This window comes from Jaculus jaculus, chromosome 1, assembly GCF_020740685.1.
Source record: "Jaculus jaculus isolate mJacJac1 chromosome 1, mJacJac1.mat.Y.cur, whole genome shotgun sequence".
NCBI classification, from domain to species: Eukaryota; Metazoa; Chordata; class Mammalia; order Rodentia; family Dipodidae; genus Jaculus; species Jaculus jaculus.
The window spans coordinates 278,296,145-278,311,374 of record NC_059102.1 but is presented as its reverse complement, the minus strand read 5'-3'; positions in this window follow the sequence as shown (position 1 = coordinate 278,311,374).

Sequence of the window (15,230 nt, the reverse complement as noted above, 5' to 3'; positions counted from 1 at the left end):
CATGCTAAGAAGGTGGGAGGTGTACCTACTCCTTAATGAAGTAACGTACTACATCCACAGAGGCAGTGGCTCACAGACTCTAGTGGTGCCTGTCTGCTTTTCTGAATTCTAACTCAAAAAGTGTAACTTTTTCTTTTTGTACCTTTCCTTCTCTTCTTTTATTCTGGCCCAAATCTGAAGCATGCTTGCCCTAGCACTTCAGGACTTTTCCAACTTTTCCCTCAGTAAGTCGCCTTTGCCTTACTCATGCTTTGTCACCTATGTGCCTCATTTTTCATAGTCACAAAACAAAGGAAAACCTGCAAGAACACCAGCATGCCTGAATTCTAAGCACTGGGGAAGCTGAGGCAGGAAGATTACAAATTAGAGACCAGACTGGGATACACCGGGAGACTCTGTTGAAATAAAGAAAGGGCAGAAAGGATAAGGAAGGAAGGATGAAAGAGAGAAAGGAGGAAAAACAGGAAGGAAGGAAGGAAGGAAGGAAGGAAGGAAGGGAGGGAGGGAGGGAGGGAGGGAGGGAGGGAGGAAAGGAAAGAAGGAAAGAAGGGGTAAAGACATGGCTTAGCAGTTAAGGCATTTGCCTACAAAGCCAAAGGACCCAGGTTTGATTCCCAAGAACCCACATAAGCCACATGCACAAAGTGGCGCATGTGTCTGGAATTTGTTTGCAGTGACTGAAGACCTGGTGCACCCATTTTCTATTTATCTATCTGCCTCTTTCTCTCTCCCTCTCTTTCTCAAATAAAAATTAATTTTTAAAAATATTTAAATAAAAAAGGAAACAAAGAAAGAAGGAAAGAAAGAAAAAGAAAAAAATTTTTTTTTCAGGCAAAATCTCATGCTAGCCCAGACTGACTAGAACTCATGGTAATCCTTCTACCTCATCCTACTGAGTGCTGGAATTAAAGGCATGAATCACCATACTCAGACTAAAATACATACAGATACATATATGTATATGTGTGTGTGTGTGTGTGTGTGTGTGTATACACACACATACATATCTGTTTAAGTGTTGAAGATGGTCCAGACACATGTGCTGAATTAACAAGCATAGTGCCTGAAGTGGTAAGGACTGGAAATTTCACTGTAGGGAAGTTTTGCAGTCTGAAGATAAGAAAAGAAGTGACAAGAAAAAAAGAAAGAAGATGACAAGATAAGATGTGCACTGAGGCAGCACATCTAATATGGGTTATAAAATTGGTGGCTGGGGAGAGATAGGGCACACAAAGAGATCTTTAGGAAGTTGGTGGGAAATGACCTCCTAGAGGAAAAACCACGCAGCTCTAATATTCTCTAAGAAGTTTTAAGGAAAATAATGTTAAAACACTCCAGCAATGGTTTCAGTAAGCCAATGACCTGCTGCTTTTTGTAGATTGGAATTGTAAAGTACACCTTTCCATTCCTCGTGTTAAAACGTCACCATGGATGAACACACGTGCCGTCTCCCACTCAGAATACACAGCCCGTCTTTCCGCTGAGCCTTCATCACCACCCACCCGCTGAGCCTGGACTCTTGCAGCTGGGCCTTTCTTTTTCACGTTCCTCTTTCCCAACTCCCCTTTGTTGATAAGACGACCCGTTTTTCCTATCTACTCTGGATTGGGTTATTTTCTTGTTGGCCTTCCTGAGCAGTCTTCTGCCAGCCTTAAGCCTGGCATCCTACTCATTTCCTATTAGCATTTCCTCCTGTTCAGTGCCAGCCTAGACTGCATAAGACCCTCTTTCAAAAACTGAAAACTAGCCGGGCATCATGGTGCATGCCTTTAATCCAGCACTTGAGAGGCAGAAGTAGGAGGATCGCCGTAAGTTCGAGGCCATCCTACTACATACTGAATTCCAGGTCAGCCTTGGCTAGAGTGAGACCCTACCTCGAAAAACCAAAAAACCAAAACAAACAAGCAAAAAAAAAAAAAAAACCTGAAAACTAAATAAAATAAATAAGAGCCAGGAAAATGTGGTAATTTGAATCATGTCCCCCCCATAAACTCAAATGTTTTGAAAGCTTGCCCCCAACTGGAGGTAATTTGGGAGGAGGAGCCTTGCAAGAGGAGATGTATGTTGGGAACAGGCCTAGGAGTATTAAGCTCACCCTCCTGCTGCTATTTTCCACCTACTGTGGCAAAAGTGATGTTCAGCCTCTGACCATGCCATGCTTTCCCCTGCCATCGTGAAGCTTCTCTGTGAGACTGAGAGCCAGAATAAACCCTTTCCTCCGTTCAGCTGCCTTGGGCCCAGTGCTTCGTCCCAGCAATGCAAAGGCAACTACAACAGGACATGTGAGAAGGTGAAAGAATGATGGCGCACGCAGGTCATGCCAACACCACAGAGGCTGAAGCAAGAGGATCACTGCAAGTTTGAGGCCAGCCAGGGCTGCACAGCAAGAGCAAGAGCAAGAGCAAGAGCAAGAGCAAGTGCAAGAGAGAGAGAGAGAAAGAGAGGGAGAGGGAGAGGGAGAGGGAGAGGGAGAGGGAGAGGGAGAGGGAGAGGGAGAGGGAGAGGGAGAGGGAGAGGGAGGCAGGGAGAGGGAGAGGGAGAGGGAGAGGGAGAGGGAGAGGGAGAGGGAGAGGGAGAGGGAGAGGGAGAGGGAGAGGGAGAGGGAGAGGGAGAGGGAGAGGGAGGGAGGGAGAGGGAGAGGGAGAGGGAGAGAGAGAACACAGACATAAAGGAGCTATCCCATGACCTTCCTGCTGAAAGGTGTGTCGCCTCACCCTCACTCACTAGCAATAGAAATCAACTCAAATTAAGCAAAAGAGAATTTAATTGTTCCTGTCAGAAGGGCAGTCCAGGAAGTGTCCCAGGATTTAACAGATGCCTTCCAGGGCACATTCCTGAAATCACCATTTCTTGTCTCTAGCTCTGCTCCCCTGCTGGGCTGGGTTTCCAGCAGGTTTTTCCGTGTCCTAGAATAAACTGACTTGTGGCAGGTTCTCCAGCTTCCCCTAGCAACCCGAAAGACAGGCAGTCCCTTCAGCTTGAGTCACATGCTTCCTCCACAGTTTCTGGAAAAGGAGAGGAGAGCCTGAAAAAAAGAAACAGAAGCCAGACATGGTGACACACACCTGTAACCCCAGCATTCAAGAGACAGGAAGATGGTCCCAATTTTGTGACCAGCCTGGGCTACATAGTGTTCCCGGCCAGTGGGAACTACATAACGAGACCATGTCTCAAACAAACACGAATCAGACAGGAAGTTGGAGTGTGGTGGTACCACCCGTCATCCCCTTAGGAGGCAGAGGCAGGAGGATCAAGAGTTCAAATCATCTTTGGTGACATGAGTTCAAAACCAGCCTAGTTTACACAAGGCCCTCTTAAAGAAAAGAAAAAAGGAAGGAAGGAAGGAAGGAAGGAAGGAAGGAAGGAAGGAAGGAAGGAAGGAAGGAAGGAAGGAAGGAAGGAAGGAAGGGCATAAGGCACACAGCTGTAATCCCAGCACTTAGAAGTCTAAATCAAGAAGATCACAAAATCAAGGCTAGTCCGGGTTACAAAATAAGACCTCGTTTCTAATAGTAATAATAATAATATAAAAATAATAAACGAAAAGTAATAAAAAATAGTTCTATCTCAACTGTTAAATGGTCACTGCACTAATATCTCTGAAGGCCACTAACTTCTTCACCTGAGCCCCAGGACCCCAGGACCCCAGGATCTCCCTATGTTGTAGCAACTATAACACTGAGCCAAAATCACGACGGGGCAGTGAAGGGCTGATGGACTTTCTTCATGAAAGGCTGATGAACTTTCCTTAACTCAAAAGCTCTGAAGAGCTAAAACAATTTGAGACATCCCACCCTGCAGAAAACCACTGAGGCAGCTCCTCTAACTCACTGTGAAAGATCCAACAAACCAGACATCGTTGTTATTCAGTTATTTGTCTATCCCCACCAGACTGTTCCTGATTCTGGTCATTTTCTCAAACAGCACCCTTAAGTGGAGCCCTTCCCCTGCCGAGGGCTTCGGCCTCCATCCCATGGGAAGGCTGCGGCCACACCTCACTGTGCTTCAAGCAGTCTGTGTTGAGATCAAATCCGGTTTGCTTTTCTCTTTCCCTTTCCTGACAGACGGGGCTTCCGGAGCCTGTGGGTCACTGGACAGTCCAGGTCCCCTGTGCACATACTGACCTTTCATGAAGAAAAATTCCTCAACTTCCCCCCAAAACCTGAGAAGATGAGGAGAGTGGGCCAATGGAGACAAAAGGCAAGCTGCACTCCAGGAATGGGCTCAGCCCCCTTGTGATATTGTGGTTTACAACAAATATATATATATGATCTTATTCTAAGTGTCTTAGCACTCTGATACTAAAGCCTTTAAAATTTCCAGTTTATAGGTGTCTGTGTATGCTAATGAGATGACTAGAGACTGGGGAACTACTATAGGGGGCTGCTGCCAAAGAAACAGTTAGCCCAACCTCCAGGAGGGAAGAAGGCTGAGTTAATCATTACTTTAATCAATGACATAAGTCACCTTGGTTCTATAATGACACCTACATAAAAATGGGACAGGGTTTGGAGAGCTTCTGGGGTGCTGAGCGCTGGGTGTCCATGGAGGGTGCACGGTCATGGCAGATGAGTCATCCCCACATGCCAGCTCTAGGCATCTCTGCCATGGGGTTCCTCATCTGCATCCCTTATCATATCTTCTACCAACAAGCCAGTCAACATGAGTGTTTGCTGAGGTCTATGAGGCAACCTAGCAAGTGAATTGCACTGGAACAGTGGGGACAAATTATAGTGATCGCCCAGACCTGTGGCTGGCAGCTGAAGAGGGACTGAGCTATCTCAGAGAACCAAAGTGTCAGAATTGAGTTGAACCACTAGATGCCCAGTGGAGTCCACTAGAGAGGCACTGGGTGGGGTTGAATCCTCCACATTCAGGTAACAAGACCAGTCAGTGCTGTGATGGGTCTCAGCATAGGAAGAGTTGCTTGCTACTCTTGTCCCCCAGAGGAGGACAGTGGTTGTCTAACACCCCATGCCTCACTTTGTTCATTTTTAGCTGGACAAAGTGTCACCAGCCAGCGTGATGTTGGGAAACTGTTGGTATCATCTTTAATCATTTTGTTTGTCTTCTGCCCCGGCTACTATTTAAGCAAAAGTAAACGTACAAAGATGAGTAGTTAACTCGGCTTTGCTCTTGGGTTACTCTACATTTAACCAAATCATACCCGAGATTAGAGAGCTTCCGTCTGACCCAGAAACAGTACAAACCAAAGTGCCTAGTGATGGTATGATCTATTTATAACTGTTCTTTTAAGAGGTACTGCATTTTGTGAAAGGCTGAATGTTTTAGGAAAAAAACAGCCATAGCAAGAAGCAAATGAATGTGAGTGGCTTGTGGCTGCTGGTGCTTTTAGCAAGGGGCTCTGACCTCGCGGAAACCTCTTCATCTTAATATTTGCTCTAGGAAGACAGCCATTCCTTTAGCATGTTCCATAATTGATACTGAAATATCAATTTTATGGTAGATTTCATTTTTATTTTATTTATATAGGTGCTAGAGATTGAACCCAGGGCCATGTACCTGCTAAGCAAATACTCTATTATTGAGCTATGCCTCTAGAAAAAAAAATATTTATAAAAGGTCATTTAAAAAACAAGAGAAGGAGGCTGTAGAGATGGCTTAGCAGTTAAGCACTTGCCTGTGAAGCCCATGGACCCCAGTTCAAGGCTCGATTACCCAGTACCTACGTAAGCCAAATGCACAAAGTGGCACATGCATCTGGAGTTCATTTGCAGTGTCTGGATGCCCTGGCATGCCCATTCTCTCTCTCTCTCTCTGCCTCTTTCTCTCTCTGTCACTCTCAAATAAATAAAAATAAACAAAAAATTTTTAAATAAAACAAGAGAAGGGGGTAGGCGAGATGGCTCAGTGGTTAAAGGCACTTGCTTGCAAAACCTGATGGCCTGAATTGGATCCCCTGTACCCATGGAAAGCCAGATATACAAAGTGGCACATGTATCTGGGTTTATTTTCAGTGGCCGGAGGTCCTGGCTCGCCCATTCTCTCCCTTCCTCCCTCTCCCCCGCCCCCTCTTTCCTTACAAACAAATCAAATAATGTGTGTATGTATATATATATATATTTAAAGCTAGGTGTGGTGTTGTACGCCTTTAATCTCACACTCAGGAGGCAGAGGTAAGAGGATCGTTGGGAGTTCAAGGCCAGCCTGGGATTGCAGAGTGAGTTCCAGATCAGCCTGGGATACCTTGAAAAGTCAATAATAATAATAAAGCCAGACAAAGAGAAGGACATGTGAACGTGAAGTGGTGCATAGATCTGTGATCCTAGCATTTGAGAGACTGAGGCAGGCAGCAGGATCCTGAGTTTAAGCCCAAACCCTGTCTCCAAAAACATTAACTAGGGCTGGAGAGAGGCATTTGCTTGCAAAGTCTGCTGGTCCAGTTTCAGTTCCCCAGTACCCACATAAAGCCAGATGCACAAAGTGGTGCATGTAACTGAAGTTCATTTGCAGTGTCAGGAATCACTGGCACACCCATAATCTATCTCACTCTTGCTCTCTCTCTCTCCATCTCTCTCAAAGAAATAAATATTTTTTAAAAACATTAGCTAATTAATTAATTAATTAGAAAACCAGTTTGGTGGTTCTTTTCTTGGTCAAGCAGAAGATAACCAAGAAGCCAGAAATTCCACCCCTAGGTATATGTCCAAAAGAATAAAACCTGTGTCAAATAAAAACATGCATATGAGACTGGGGAGATTGCTCAGTGGTTAAAGGCACTTACTTGTAAAGCTTATTGGCCTGGGTTTGATTCCCCAGTACCCTGTAAAGCTCAGTGCACAAAATGGCTCAAGTGTTTGGAGTTTGTTTGCAACAAGAGGCCCCGAACCATGCTCTCTCTTTCATAAATAAATTAAAACGTTTATATGAATATTCTCTTATAAATAAAAATATGTATATTAATATTCATAGTAGCTTTATTTATAATAGACAAAAGGTAGAAACAACCCAAATGTCCATCAACCAAGGAATAGGAAGAGTGTTATGTCTTTTTTTTTTTTTTAATTTTTTATTTATTTATTTGAGAGCGACAGACAGAGAGAAAGACAGATAGAGGGAGAGAGAGAATGGGCGCGCCAGGGCTTCCAGCCTCTGCAAACGAACTCCAGACGCGTGCGCCCCCTTGTGCATCTGGCTAACATGGGACCTGGGGAACCGAGCCTCGAACCGGGGTCCTTAGGCTTCACAGGCAAGCGCTTAACCGCTAAGCCATCTCTCCAGCCTGAGTGTTATGTCTTTATAAGGCAATATGCAGCTATAGAAAGGACTGTCTCACTGATATGTGCCACAGCATTACTGGAATTTTATTTATTTTTATTTACTTTACTTTTTATTTTACTTTTTAGTTTTTTGATGTCAGGTCTCACTCTAGTCCAGACTGACCTGAAATTTACTATGTAGTCTCAGGGTACCCTTGAACTCATAGCAATCCTCCTACCTCTGCCTCCTGAGTCCCAAGTGCTAGGATTAAAGGCATGAGCCACCACACTGGGCCTGAAATTTTAAAATATTATATTGCTCTTACTATATAGTAGGTGAAGAAGCTAGACATAAAAGATCACATGTATGTGAAAATTTAAGAAAGCTAGAGAGAGAAAAAGGTGGGGAATGACTAATAGATACAGAACTTCCTTTTAGGGTGACAAAAAGCTCTAGAATATGTAGTGTGGAAGGTTGTACAATACTGTGCATGTTAAAGAATAGGGCCGGGTGTGGTGTGCATGACTTTAATACTAGCACTTGGGAGACCAAGGCAGGATTGCTGTGAGTGCTAGACCACCCTGAGACTACAGAGAGTTCCAGGTCAGCCTGGCCTAGAGTGAGACCCTACCTCAAAAAACAAGCAAACAAAAAAGAATAGTAGTCTTTCTGTTGCTAAACTGCTGAATTTTATGCAATCTATGTTGTACCAGTTATTATTGTTATTTTTAATATTTTTACTTATATATTTGAGAGAGAGAATAAGAATGCTCATGTCAGGGCCTCTTGTCACTGCAAACAAATACCAGATATCTATACCTCTTTGTGCATCTGGTTTTACATGGGTACTGAGGAATCAAACCCAGCAGGCTTTACAGGCAAGCACCTTTAACAGCTGAGCCATTTCCCCAGCCTTATTGTTAATTTTGTAAAAGGCAGGAGAAGGGGCCAGGAAGATGGCTCACTGGTTAAGGCTCTTGCCTACAAAGCAATTCCCCAGTACCCACATAAAGCCAAATGCACAAAGTGATGCATGCATCTGGAGTTCATGTGCAGTGGCTAGCAGCCCTGGTGCACCTTTCTCTCTGTCCTTAGAAATAAATAATATTTTTTAAGGCAGGAGAAGGCAACTAGGACTAACTGAGTTTGGATCCTGGGAACATGGTCTCTCATGACCAACAGCCACGGTTGGCCATCTTTCTGATTTAGAATCTCTTCCTCATCATAAGTATCTACCTATTTCCTCCTTCCCAGAAGCTCCTCAAGCAGGCTTGTTTTTGCCTTTCTTTTCTTTCTTGCTTTTCTCTCTGATTGGGGGTTTTGTTGTTACTACTGTTTTCTTTGCTTTTTTTGTTTGTGCTGGGGATTGAGTTGGGCATCATGCATGCTACACAAGAACTTTACTCCTGAGCCACACCTTTAGCTCCAGAAGGACAGCTCTGTGTCTCCTAACTCATCAGTGACATCAAGAGTTTCCCTACTTTTAACACACACATGAATACACTAAATACCTACACCATAAATACAAACAGCTAATATCTTCTCTATGAAGAACACAGAAAATTCTTATACCAAAAAGAAAACATTTAACTTTGGATTGCCTATAGATTTCTGGGTCAAAAACATCTAAGGCTGCTATTTTAAAACCAAGCTAAAGAAATTTTTATGACAGGAAACTACCCTAACAATGACACCTTATTTCCTGCAAACTACAGATAAATTCCACACATTCCCATGCTTACTTCACAGGGCCCAAGGCCACAGTTCCCCAACAGTCACAGAAATGTGTGTCTCGTATATCATTACAAAGTAAGCATGTTTTAATGCCTAAGGTCTTGCTCAATATTTTGAACATGACATCAAGGGTTGAACAAATTAAAACATGTAAGACATAAACACCAGAGAGAAGGTTACATGATTCCAGTTCACTTTGATTTTTTACTGAGACACTGTTGCTAAATCACTGACAGGCTCTTGGAAAACTCCAGTCTAATCATGTCCAATCGGTCTCAACATCTTTTCCTGACAAAGTCTGCAATCGTATGGATATTCACTGCGGATATGCACTGCTAATCCACTTCCCTTCTTGGGCCCGGAAGTAGTAGTGACAATCTATTCTCTAATCACTGAAGGATTGGGGACTGATTAACTAAATGGTAAGCAGGTAGCCTGTCCCAAAGCAGCATTCCCCAGCTGAGCTCCGTAGAACACTCATCCCAAAGGGAGACCAGCTTGGGGCCAGAGGCTGTCCCTCCTATGACAGCCCCATACCACCCTCAAAATCTGGCCTAGCTTGAACTCACCAGTCCTTGTACCTACTTGCCACTCCTTTTTTTATTTTATTTTTTTTCTAGTAACATGATTAGCATTCCAGAGACACCTCAGACATTGCTGGTCTGGTCAGTTCTGCTAAATTTACAACTCCTGGAATTTGGAGTAATTGTTGTTTGAGGTAAGCAACCTCAGGAGTAGGTAGATGTCAAGACATTTGTTGTTTTGTTTGTTTGTTTGAGGCTGGGGCCTGAACCCTGAGCTTCACGTCCCTCTGGTAGAAAATTTCAGTCTACAACACAAAGCATCTAGTCTGTAACTGCCCAGTTTCCCCTTGGTATGTACTTGAGGGCATTGCCAAAATAGAGACAGAGACAGACAGAGAGAGAGAGAAAGAGAGACCTTCTTTGCTGTCATATGTAGGCTAAGCTAATCTGCTTGGTTGGCCCGGAACTGCCACCAGAGTAAAGAGTTTGCTCTCTGGATTCAAATTCCAGCCTCCTCTGCGTTACCTTGAGCAAACTGCTTTACCTCTCTGAGCCTCAATTTGTTCTTAATTTTTTTTTTGTTAATTTTTATTTATTTATTTGAGAGTGACAGAGAGAGAGAGAGAGAAAGAGGCAGATAGATAGAGAGAGAATGGGTGTGCCAGGGCTTCCAGCCACTGCAAATGAACTCCAGACTCGTGCGTCCCCTTGTGCATGTGGCTAACTGGGTCCTGGGGAATCGAGCCTCGAACCCGGGGCCTTAGGCTTCACAGGCAAGCACTTAACCGCTAAGCCATCTCTCCAGCCCGATTTTTTTTTTTCATCTGTAAAATAGAAGAAATGGACCTACATTTTAAAGAAAAGATTAAAAATGGCAATGCACGTGAAGCCCTCACAGTGCTTGTGCTGAGCCCTTGGAGAGTGCTGACTGCCGCTCTCCTTCTCTTCAGTCAAAGCAGTTTCAAGGGCTGGGACAGAGGACAGAGGTGGAGGACACGGAGGGCCGAAGAGGCCGGAGGGCCGAGCCGGCAGAAGTGTTTACAATGAGAGGCGAGGTGAGATTGATCGAAGCTTCCGCATCTAGCAAAGAGGCGAATCCCATCCGAAAGGGATCAGAAACCACTGTCTGAGAAACCCATTTCCACCTCTGAGGACTACCTACCTACCTGTCTACACGGGTCATCCAGCGAAGGGGCTCACGCCCGTGGGTGCACCTGACTTCCGCTGCCTCCTACGCTGCCACCGCAGGCCACCTTAACAAAGGGGTACCAAAGCCGATGGCCCCTCGGCCACAGTCTCAAAGCTTGAAACAGACTTCCCCAACTATGGCATGGGGGGGGGGGGGCGGTGGCGTGAGCTGAGCTTTGACCTACTGATTTTAAAAGCAGGTACTAGGCAAAGGGCGACGCCCAGCCTGCGAGGCGGGTGCTGCTGGGGAACCCGCGGAGGCACCGCGGCTGATGGCGTCCGAGATGGTGGCCCAGCGAAGGGCGAGGTGACCCGCCGCGATGCGGTGATGATGGCTCGCTGGAAGCAACGAATTCAAAGACGGGACGCGGGCCGAAAAGAGTTCCGGGACTTTTTAGATTGTGCTTCTAGGGCTCAGGAAGCCGGAAGGATGAGATCTATCCAGGAGACCCGGGGACAGTCTAGGAGTTTACGCCCCCCATCCCGCCACCCACAAAATGAACAAGCTGTTACACGGGTTTCCTAAAAAACCTCACCTCAGCTGAAAATGGAAGGGCATTTTCTACCACAGACTGTCACTTCTGATAACTGTGAACGGGTGTTTTAGGGATGCTGGCATCTGTACAGCTGATGCCCCTTTAGAAGGGTGAAATGAGGCCAAACACTTCTTTGGCTCTTTGGAATCATGTTCAGGATAGAAGTTATGCTTTGTCCTGAAATAAAACTCTAATGAGAAAAATACGTACTCAACGAGTATTTGTTGGCTAAGTAACTGCGTGAGCGGCTGGGGCTCAGTAGGTAGAGCGCAGCATAAGCACGGGGATCTCCAGCTCCTGTGTGAAAGCCACGCAGTAGTTTGTGCCTATAACTCAAGCACTGCAGAGAAGACAGGATGACCCCTAGGGCTCACTCGCCAGCTAATCTAGCCAAACCAGTGGGCTCCAGGTTCAGTGACAGATCCTGTCTTAACAGAGGAGAGCAATTGAGGAAGACATCCCGCGCGCGTGCGCACACACACACACGTGCATACCTACTCACACACAATGTGTACCCATACACATATGGCCACACATATATACATGTACACCATACATACACACCCATGCAAAAATGAAGGTTGAATGAGAGTTACATGTATCCATAATTAATTGAGAGTTCAGGAGCAGTCAAGCAATGGGCTGCAGGACACTGAGAAATCAAGCTGGAGCTGAGCTGGAAGCTTCTTCCCTATTGACTAGCTGTCATGATGCTGGAAGGACCTATGTGGCCTGTTGGGAGTGAAAAGTCATCAAGGGTCTCAATCAGAACACCAAAGGTAGACCCTGTAAGCTTTACAGCTAGACAGCCAGGCCAAATGTACCAACTGATACAATAGTGATGTGTCTATTAGGGGAAAAACCAACTGTTCTCTGATTGGATTTGAGGACTGCTCCACAGGAGGAAATTCAGGCCTAGTATTGAAAACCTAGTCAAAAGCCTATGGCTGGGGAGGTCATAAGTCCTAGTAGGGAAACTACAACTGCTGTCTGGCTAAATGAATATATTGTGCTCACCAGATTGCCCTCTACATATTTATATTTATGCCCATATATTAACACTACTCTCACTTCTGGTTAAAGAAGTTTCTCTTTTCAGATGGCAGTGACCACTGGGGTGACTCAAAACTCACCAAAGTGCTGAAAAGAAGTCACAGTGGAATGTTCAGCACTGAGACATCTCTACCACATCCTCCAAAGTTCAGGTACCACTTTGGAAGAGATGGAAGAAAGAATGAAAGAGCCAAAGGATGCTGAGGAGTGCTTTGCAATATGGTCTTCCAGACCTCACAGTGGCTGATGCTACCTACACAATACCTGCAAAATAGGATGGGGGTGGGGAGGATGAAGTCAGCAGGGCATGGTGGTGCACTCCTTAAATCCTAGAACTCAGGAGGCTGAGTTAGGAGGATTACCATGAGTCCAAGGCCTGCCTGTGACTACAAAATTCCAGGTTAACTTGGGGTACAATGAAACCCTACTTTGAAAACAAAACAACAAAATGATAACATCAACATAGAAGAGAGACTGGTTGGAAAGAAGAAGGGGTTGAATGGAAGGGTGATAGAGGAGAGGGAAAAGGGAGATAGGAAAGAATTATGATCATGGTATATTATGTATATGAAGATTGTCAATAAAGTTTAAAAAGGGCTGGAGAGATGGCTCAGCGGTTAAGGCACTCACCTGCAATGCCTAATGACCCAGGTTCAGTTCCCCAGTACCCACATAAAACCGGATGCACAAAGTGGTGCATGTATCTGGAGTTTGTTTGCAGCGGCTTGAGGCCCTGGCACACCGATTCTCCTTCTCCTCTCTTGAACCAGTTGGACACTTGGGAGGGAGGCTGAGGCAGAAGAATTGCTGTTAGTAGCCAGCATGGGTTACACAGTGAGCTCCAGGACAGCCTGTGCTACACTGTGTTCTGTCTCAAACAAACAAATAAACAAAATGCAAAACACATGCTCAGCTAACAAAACATACAAAAATGGCTGTCAGAATCTACACTGAGCTATAGTTTGCCAGACTCTGCTCTAGGAAATGACAGGAGACACGTTGATGAGGAAATATTTATGGCGTCAGGAACTGGATAAGCCCTACGGAGACGGCAGCAGGGAAGAAATCCAGGTACATGTTCTACACAGGAGAACTGATCACAAACAAGATAGCCACAGGCTGGGAGCCTGGCCTACAGGAAATGGACAGGATAATGACATGGGCACAGGGAGGCTCTGCTTTCTCCTACGTGACCACCACCACACTTTGCCCAGAGGATACCTTGTGGGTACCATGCCATCTCCACACTAGATATAGAGAATGCACTCTAAAGCCTCAAAGCTGGTGATAGGAGAAGCGGTGGAGGGGGGGAGGGGGACAAATCTAGCTGCTATCTCCATGTATGAGGAATAGCTAGAATCATGGAGGCACCAATCCACTGTACCTGGCACATACTTTGATGGACTTTTTTTTTTCAAAAAAGACTAACTGGGCGTGATGGAGCACGCCTTTAATCCCAGTACTCGGGAGGCAGAGGTAGAAGGATCGCCATGAGTTCGAGGCCACCCTGAGACTCCATAGTGAATTCCAGATCAGCCTGGGCTAGAGTGAGACCCTACCCTGGAAAACCAAAAAAAAAAAAAAAAAAAAAAAACTATCTTTTCTTTCTTTTAATTTCTTTCTTTCTTTCTTTCTTTCTTTCTTTCTTTCTTGTTGTTGTTGTTTTTGAGGTAGGGCTTCACTCTAGTCCAAACTGACCTGGGATTCACTATGTAGCCTCAGGGTGGCCTCATGGCAATCCTCCTACCTCTGCCTCCCAAGTGCTAAGTGCCGGGCTGCAAAGATGGTTTAGCAGTTAAGGCACTTGCCTGAAAGCCTAAGGACCCAGGTTCAATTCCCCAGTACCTATGTAAGCCAGATGTACATGCATTTGGAGTTCATTTGCAATGGCTAAAGGCCCTGGCACACTCATTCTCTCTATCTTCCTTCCTCTCTCTAATAAATAACATGTGTGTGCCACCACGCCCGGCAAAAATTACTATCTTTTTTTAAAATTATTTTTTTGCACATGTGAGCATGTGTGTATGTTTGTGTGTGTGTGTGTGTGTGTGTATTCATATGGACATGCCATGGCCTCATGCAGCTCAAACTCATGGGAAACACTTGGGTCATTTTTTGAGTCAGGCTTTGCATGAGGGGCTTAGGTACTGAACCCAGACCATCAGGCCTTGTAAGAAAGCACTGCTGAGCCATCTTATCCCAACCCCCCTCTTTTTTTTTTTTCTTGAGAAAAGGTCTCACGATGTAGCTCAGACCAGCCTCAAACTTAGGACAGTCCTCCTGACTCAGCCTCCCAAGTGCTGGGATTAAAGACATGGGCCACCACGCACAATTTGGTGAATGGTTTCAACGAATCCTCCCCCACAACTTGCCTGCCCCTTTTTCCTGCAGTATGTCACCCTTAAACAAAGCAACAGTCTTCTGCCTCCCCAGTTGTCATCCTCCACGTTTAGTTATTATTACAACTGACCTGAACGGCGTAACTAGAGCTATGCAAACTAAGCATGGAAAGCTACTGAGGAAACTTGTGTTGCAAGTCAACTCACACCCAAAACAAGGTAGCCAACATGGTCTTCCATGCCACCCCAAAGCTCTGGCTGCACCCTTAGCCATAGGCTTGTGGCAAGGAGTTAATTTGATAATGATAAGCAGAACAAAGCATTTCAGGTTCCATTGCCACCATACTCTTGGTTCACAGTTCTCTGCATGTGCCTGGTATGTAGCAATGCTTAAGAGCTGCTATGCCTATGAAGCTATTTAGCAATAAACATGATGTATTGGAACCCAAGGGCTGGGGATAATGTTCAGTGGAGGAGCCCTTGTCCAGCATGCATAAGGCTCTGGGTTCGATCCCTGACACAGAAAATAAAAATAAACAAACATTGAAACTCCATTGTGTGTTAACAATGAGAATTGTGGATTCATGGTTACATAGGGAAAAATCAAAGGCTATCTTCCCAAAGCATTCAAAGAA